The sequence below is a fragment of the Protopterus annectens genome, chromosome 1.part2 (assembly GCF_019279795.1).
Source record: "Protopterus annectens isolate FY-2018-M chromosome 1.part2, PAN1.0, whole genome shotgun sequence".
In the NCBI taxonomy this organism is placed as follows: domain Eukaryota; kingdom Metazoa; phylum Chordata; order Ceratodontiformes; family Protopteridae; genus Protopterus; species Protopterus annectens.
In genome coordinates this window covers 685,026,689-685,034,188 of record NC_056727.1, presented here as the reverse complement: position 1 = coordinate 685,034,188, position 7,500 = coordinate 685,026,689, and the positions used below count along the sequence as shown (strand labels likewise).

The window sequence follows — 7,500 nt, the reverse complement described above, 5'->3', positions numbered from 1 at the left end:
AACAAGGGCATAATGTTTTATCAAGATAATCTGTGGTCCACTTCCAGACATTCTGAACTTTCAATTACTTAATCAGATTTCAGGATGTTGTAAAATACCTCTCAAATGTTCCTGTTTTCATGTATGCCCCAGATTTTGTCACGGAATGTTGTTGCATCCTTCATATAAAATGCATGATATTCTGACAGATCAGCCAATCATTACATTGTACCAATTATTAAACTCATATACTTTTTGCAAAAATCCCTTAATACAAATGCTCTTATTCAAACAATTTTCTAAACAAATGGTATCTGTACTAAAAAGTGCCACTGAATTTTGGTTCTTTTCCCTGATTGTACAGATTTTGATGTGGAGAGCTATGACCCAAAACCTGGAATATTAGAGTACTATATGTTTTTTTTACCCACCCCAGGTACTTAACTCATTTTACTTTACTGACACCACAGTGGAATTTAAGGAAGTGGTGAATTCCTGAGTGTGTCATCCTTCAGATGAGATATTAAACCAAGGAACTGTGCCTGAGTTTCTGGTAGCTGAAATGGAAATAAAAGATCTCATGACACTTAAGGATAAGGGTTTATTTTATTATTAACAAAAAATAACAGCATCGGTAAATACAAATCAAAACAAATGATTGTAAAAGGAAAACATGTTTTTGGAATTGTTTAATGAATTGTGAAATACCACCAGAAATTCTGTAATCTATCATTGCATATTATATAAAACCACGTGGCAGTAGGCTTCTCAAATCTGCCAGAAAATAAACATCCAAAGCACCATTTGTTCTTGAAATAATATTTCACCTTTCCAATCTCCATAGATATAAAAAGGTATATCCACATCCTCAACTGATAAAGAAATTTAAGAATAGCATTTGTGATCTTTAAATACTTTCCAAAAGCAATCTAACTCAATTTTATTCCACAAAACCATGATAAATGGTGCCGTCTACTGATAAACGATGTCTTATACTCCACAAAATCAAATTATTTCTCTCATGACCTTCTGATTAATTAATTCCTTCACTGGGAAACTCTATTGAGCTAAGTACTACAATATTTCCTTCCTAAGCATATGCTTTTGGATTTACATGTATATTGATAAAGTCATAGTCTATGCTGGTTCCACTAAACACTCCCATAATTAAAAATAAATAAATAAGTCTATAAAATATGTTCAATCCAAATGTACCTATTGGGATGATAATAATTTATCTAAAGTCCTGATGACTTAAAATTTCTTTGTAATGATCCAGTTCAGATCTCTTGAGTTGGTGTTTCTGCCACTACTGGATTTGTGAATGTGCAGTAAGTCTGAAAGAATGGAGTTGGTACAGGTACTGTAAGCGAGGCAGTCTCTGTGTGATACTGATTGGAGAGACAAGGCTTGAGATGGTCAGTGTAGCTTCTATGATTTTGGCCCTATTTTCTTGTTGAGAAAGCATTGTGGTCATTTATGTTGTGCCAGGTGTTTAAACAAGTACATAATGAAGGGAGGATTATACTCAGTACAGAATGCAGTGGAATAATCACCGACCTCCCTGTACCAGATGCCATATCCTAGGTAAATAAGCTGCTCATTGAGAAAGTGCTTCCTCTCAGTATTGGTTACATAATGACTGAAGATCAGTTCATTGTCAACAAGTGTTCTGAAGTCCACAACTACTGAATCAATTTTTCTGGGATGGTGATGTGATAGTTGCAGGGGATGTCATACTTGCCAAGGGTACAATTATACAGTTTTTGGCATTTAGTTTTAAGCCATGATTTTAACATCAGCTATTTGTTTGGGAAAGGCCTTCCTGAAGGATCTAGGAGTCTTGTGGAGAGTTTATGATGGCACCAAGTCTACAGTCATCTGCAAACGTGTTCAGCCATAAGCCCTTAACATTAGCTTTGACCAAAGCTCTCAACCTGGGAACATCAAAAATCAGGGCAAAGGCCCATGAAAAGTAGACACGACTGGCCAAATGTCTGGACGTTTATTAACATAAAAATTGCATGCATAATTATGTAATTCCCCCACTCCAATGGGATTGTGGGATACCAAGTGAAGCTCTTAGTAAGTTGTTCAACATAATGAGTGGTAGTATTCCACACATAGCACTGAACCAATCAGGGGAACATTTCAATAGAATCAGGGATGAATCCAGACTTAATTAAGGACAACCAGGGACACTTTTAAAATATTAGTACTATTAATCTGAGATATTGACAGAATAAGAGAATGTGAATTATTATACAGTTTTCTGTATAATATTCTGCTATTGGCCCTAAGGCCTATATAAGCCTAGCCAAAAAGGTACCCTGGCTTTCGCCACCCAAGAAAATTATTTTCCTGTGCCCCTGTCAAGCAGAGCAAAAGAAGTGATCCCCGGGGTGAATTTCCTATTACCCATCCAATCATCAAGATTCTTCTTGAAGAGTGCTAATGAGGAGCTCTGTTTGACATACATAGGTAGTCTGTTCCAGAGTATGGGAAGTCTCTGGGACAGGAATCTATCCCTCCAGTAGTGTGTAGCCCTGAGGGACTGGGATTTCTTTAAGTGGAGCATGTCCAACAGCTCTCGGTTTGACATAGCTTTGTATATTAAGCAGAGATTGCCTCTGAGTAGGCGATATGTGATGGAGTAAAGCTGGAGTTTTTTGAGACGGTTTGCATAGGGCATCTGTTTGAGGCCAGTAATCCACTTTGTGAGGTATTTCTGCGGCCTTTCCAGTTGTTGTAGATGTCTTGTGAGGTACTTACCAAAAGGGGCGTTGTACTCTATAATGGGTCTAATGAGTGATGAGTAGAGGGGAACAATTACCTCTTTTTTTCTGGATGAGAAGCCTTTTGTGTTTAGTATGTGCCACGTAGAAAGATTTCCTGACCACTGTGGCAATGTGATTATCAAGGGGAGACTACTATCCACCTGTGTCCCAAGGTCTCTTATCACACTTTCAGTGTTAAGTAGACTACATCCTATGTGGTAGCTCATGAGTACAGAGTTTTTACCAAAGGGGATGACAATGCACTTTTTGGCATTGAGCTTGAGGCCATGGCTTTGACACCAGGCATCTGTCTCAGTGAGGCCCTTTTGTAGGATGTCCACATCATTAGGAGTTTTGATTATGGCTCCTAGTTTGCAGTCATCTGCAAACTTAGTTAGCCAAAGACCTTCTGTGTTAGCCTGTACTTCAGAGAAGTAGATACCAAACAGGAGAGGACCCAGGACTGAACCCAGTGGTACTCCACTTGTCACTGGTCTGAAGTCTGATTTGGAGTCTGCTACTTTCACAGTGTGGGTTATGTCCTTGTATTCTTGTTTTCCAAGTTAAATTATCCGACTCACAGGTACTTAAACATTACATCATACAATTTAAGGGTATCACAGTCAAATTCTGATGCCAAAGTAAGGACATTCTTAATTCAGGGTAAATCCTAAAATATATCTTGAATTACATTGTAATATTTCACTCATATAAAAGGGCATAGGACTGCTAAATTCCACAAATCTGTTTGCAGTTGCTCATATTCATTTCATTGAAGCAGCAGTAATCAACATTACCACAGACCAATAATGTAGCCTCAGCTATCCATTCATGCTGTCACAATTCTTCATTACATAAAGTGTGAATTTTGACAACAATCTGTAATTACTGAGTTCAATACCCTCAAAGAAAACACACCTGTGTTATATAGCTGCTTACTTAGAGTTGCACATTGCATATTCAGGGGTTGATGGATTAACAACGAGGCTGAAGAAGTTGCAGCTGTTGGCCCTAGTGTCTGAAACAAACCCTGCTACTGCCACCCCCAGTTTAACCTGAAAATCAGTACTACTGACATGGCAGATAGACAGCACATAATTTTCAGCTTCATGGCAGTAAGGACCATAATCCAGCACTGTGCATATTAGTCAGAACAGATATATTTTGCAGCGAAGAGCATGTTTAATTTCAGATAGGTGTAGATCTGAATGCAAGTGACTTACTTATTTTCTTGGAATTAAGGCATTAATGACTCAGAAACATCATATATTGCAACTAAGTGAACACAAAACCTAGGTAATATAGGTTCATAGGTTCATACTAGGCTATCTGCCCTAGGGCATTTATAAGCCTAGCCAGAGTGTGTTTGGCTTTCGCCACCCATTTTAAATTAATTTTGCTATGCCCTTTTTTGAGGTTAGTATACTGTGCCTCTGTCTAACAGTGACACAGAAGTGATACCCGGGGTAAACCTACGATCTCCCATCCACTCATCAAGATTCCTCTTGAAGAGAGTCAGTGAGGGACTCTGCCTAACCTGGACTGGGATTTTATTCCAGAGTGAAGGGAGCCTCTGGGTTATGAATCTGTCCCTCCAGCATGTCCTATTTATTTCAGTGCTGAGGTTCAAGTCTCTCGAGCACATAGCTCAATGGGATTTGGATTTTCTGAGGTGCAACATGTCCATTAATTCCAGGTTGGACATGGCTTTATACGTCAGGCACAGATCGCCTCTGAGCAGGCGGTATGCCACTGAGTAGAGCTGGAGTTTCTTTAACCGGGCAGCATATGGCATCTGTTTGAGCCCTTTGATCCTCTTGGTGAGGTACTTTTGGGGTCTTTCCAGTTGCTGCAGGTGTCTGGTAAGGTACATCCAAAAGGGGCATTGTACTCAATTATGGGCCTGATGAGGGATGTGTAAAGAGGCACGATGACCTCCCCTGATCTAGATGTGAATCCCTTCATGATTAGGTGGGCTATATAAAATGTTTTTCTAACCACTTTGGCCACGTGGTTGTCAAATGAGAGATTGCTATCAACTTGGGTCCCTAATTACTTCTTCTGTACTTAATGGATTACCACCTATGTGGTAATTTGTGGGCACTTTGTTTTTGCCAAAGGGGATGACTATACACTTTTTGGCGTTTAGCTTGAGGCCATGGCTCTGGCACCAGTTGTCTGTTTCTATGAGGCCCTTTTGGAGGATGCTTGTGTCAGCTGGAGAGTCGATTATGGCACCCAGTTTTCAGTCATCTGAGAACTTTGTCAGCCACAGTCCTTCCATGTTGGCCTGTACCTCTGAGAAATATATACCGAACAAGAGAGGTCCCAGGACTCAGCCTTGTGGGATGCCACTTGTAACTGGTTTGGAGTCTGACATGGCTCCAGCAATTCTAACCATGTGGGTTCTGTCCTTGAGCCAGTTTGCAACCCATCTAGTGACATAGGGGTTTATATTTAAGCGGGTGAGCTTATCTATAATGCCTGAGTGGGGTATTGTATCGAAGGCTTTTGCAAGGTCCAGGTAGGCTGTGTGGACCACCTTTCCCTCGTCAATGGCCTTGGTGACTGTTTCAAAGAAATCGACCACGTTTAAGAGGCAGGATCTGCCCTTAACAAAGCCGAACTAGGTAGGATCCAGTGTCTGTAGGTCCCCAATATCTTTATTTATGAGGTCCATGATGATCCTTTCCATAGCTTTGCAGACCAAGCTAGTCAGGCTTATGGGGCGATAGTTTCCAGGATCCATAGAGGAACCACCTTTGTGGAGAGGGACCACTGTTGCTGTACACCACTCTTTGGGTACATATCCTGTAGTAAAGCTGAGATTGAACATTAGTTTTATGTTTGGGTTTAGCTCTTCTTGGAGTTCATATAGGACGCAGCCCAGGACACCGTCTGGTCCCATTGATGCTATGTTTTTTGCTTTGGAGAGGGCGGCTCTTACCTGAGCATCTGAGATGTCAGGGGGGCAGCACTCTGCTGGGATAGATATTTGCCCTTTTGGTGGGGAGGGGGGGGAGTTTATGCTGAATCTGTCAGCTAGGATGTTGGCAATGTCTGTGGGTTTGGTGTATTTTTTGTCATTTTGGACTAATTCTGAGCATATCTGGGAATTCCCACCCAGGTTCCTAACATAACTAAAGAAAGCCTTGTGATTATCCTTAGTGTCCTGTGCAATTTTTCTCTCGAAGCTGGCCTTAGACGATTTTATGAGTGCCCATAGTTTTTTGTTAATACTGATCAGAGATGCCTTCCCTTTTTGGGATTTTGCTCTATCATGTAGTAGCTTCCTCCTTCTATTGTATAGTTTGTTTATGGCTGGGGTTCACCAGACAGGATGTCTGCCTTTGGAGGATTGGGTCTTGGTTTTATTTGGGATTGCATGATCCATGCATTCCTGAAGGTGTTCATAGAATGCGTTTATAAAGGATTCTGTGGTCTGGGCCGTATTTTCCACAGGCCCGGGGGCTTTGAAGGATTCCACCTTGGTTTTGAGGAGTGTGAAATTTGCTTTAGAGAAGTTTTTCACTGTGGTTTTCTGGGCAGGGGGTGGGGTCAGGATGTGAATATTCAGTGAGATTAGTTTATGGTCTGATCTTACCAGTGAGGGATACACTTCTGGTCTGGAGCATAGAGTCCCCATGTTTGCGATGATCAGGTCCAGTATGTTTTCCCCTCTTGTGGGAGTGGTAACAAGTTGTTCCATAGCATTTGAGTTTATAAATTCAAGGAACCTTTGGGCTAGGGTGTTGGAGCTAGAGTAATGCTCCCAGTCTATGTTTGGGTATATGAAGTCGCCCAATATAATGGTGTTTGGAGAGACCTTCATATTTTCCAGTGTTCTCAGGAAGGCCGAGTGGGGTTCCTGGGTTTGGGAGGGTGGTCTGTAGCAGGCTATAAACTGAAAGGCAGTTTTACCCACTGTTAGTTGCACATGGATAGTCTCTGATGCTTCGTGCTGTGCCACCAACCTGGAGGTGTGGGTATCTTTGATGAATATTGATACTCCCCCTCCTTTTGTGGTTCGGTCCAAGTTTTGGGGCCGAAAAGCTTGGTATGAGGTATAACCTGATAGTGCTGGGGTGCTCTCGGGAGCCTTGAACCAGGTTTCTGTTACTGCACAGATGTTCTCCATGCTAAGGAGAGTTTTGAGTGTGTGCATCTTGAGGTTTAGACTTCTGGCATTGAGTAGCATTACTCTTAGTTTCTTATCCCTTGTGGTACATATGGAGGTGGGTTTGTCTTTTTAGCCATGCCTAAAAAAGGCACTATGGGGGTAGCAAGAGCCTTTGCCAATATCCAAAAGCTCAGGGGTGACAGGTGCAAGCCATCCCTAGTGAAGCATCGTGGCTTGTCGAGCATGTCATCCCAGGCTGACAGGCATTGGATCCCCTTTGAATGACACCAATACTTAAGCCAATTGTTGAAATTGATCATCTTGTCTTCATATTGTGGCATCATTCTTGGTGAGGGTAAGATGCTACTCAAGGTCAGGGTCATACCGGCCTGGGCTACATGCTCAGAGAGCTCCTCTGTGTCTCTTTTCATGTAGTCCAGGGAGGTACGTCTCAGGTCATTCACACCAGCATGGACAATGACTGAGTCATATTTGTACTTGCCTTGGAGTGACCTGAGTGCTTGTGTTATGTGGCGGATCCTAGCACCCGACAGGCAGCTCACCGTGACCTTCTCCTTGTTCAGCCTGGTTAGCGGGACGTCAGTGTGTCTGACGATAGAGTCA

The 7,500-nt window shown here is 41.8% G+C and overlaps 1 protein-coding gene across 2 annotated transcripts in view; it reads right to left on the bottom strand.

Annotated features, from left to right (window-relative positions):
- PLD5 (phospholipase D family member 5) overlaps window positions 1–7,500 on the bottom strand; it is a 3,174,406-nt gene that overhangs the window by 758,329 nt on the left and 2,408,577 nt on the right. The window lies entirely within an intron of this gene.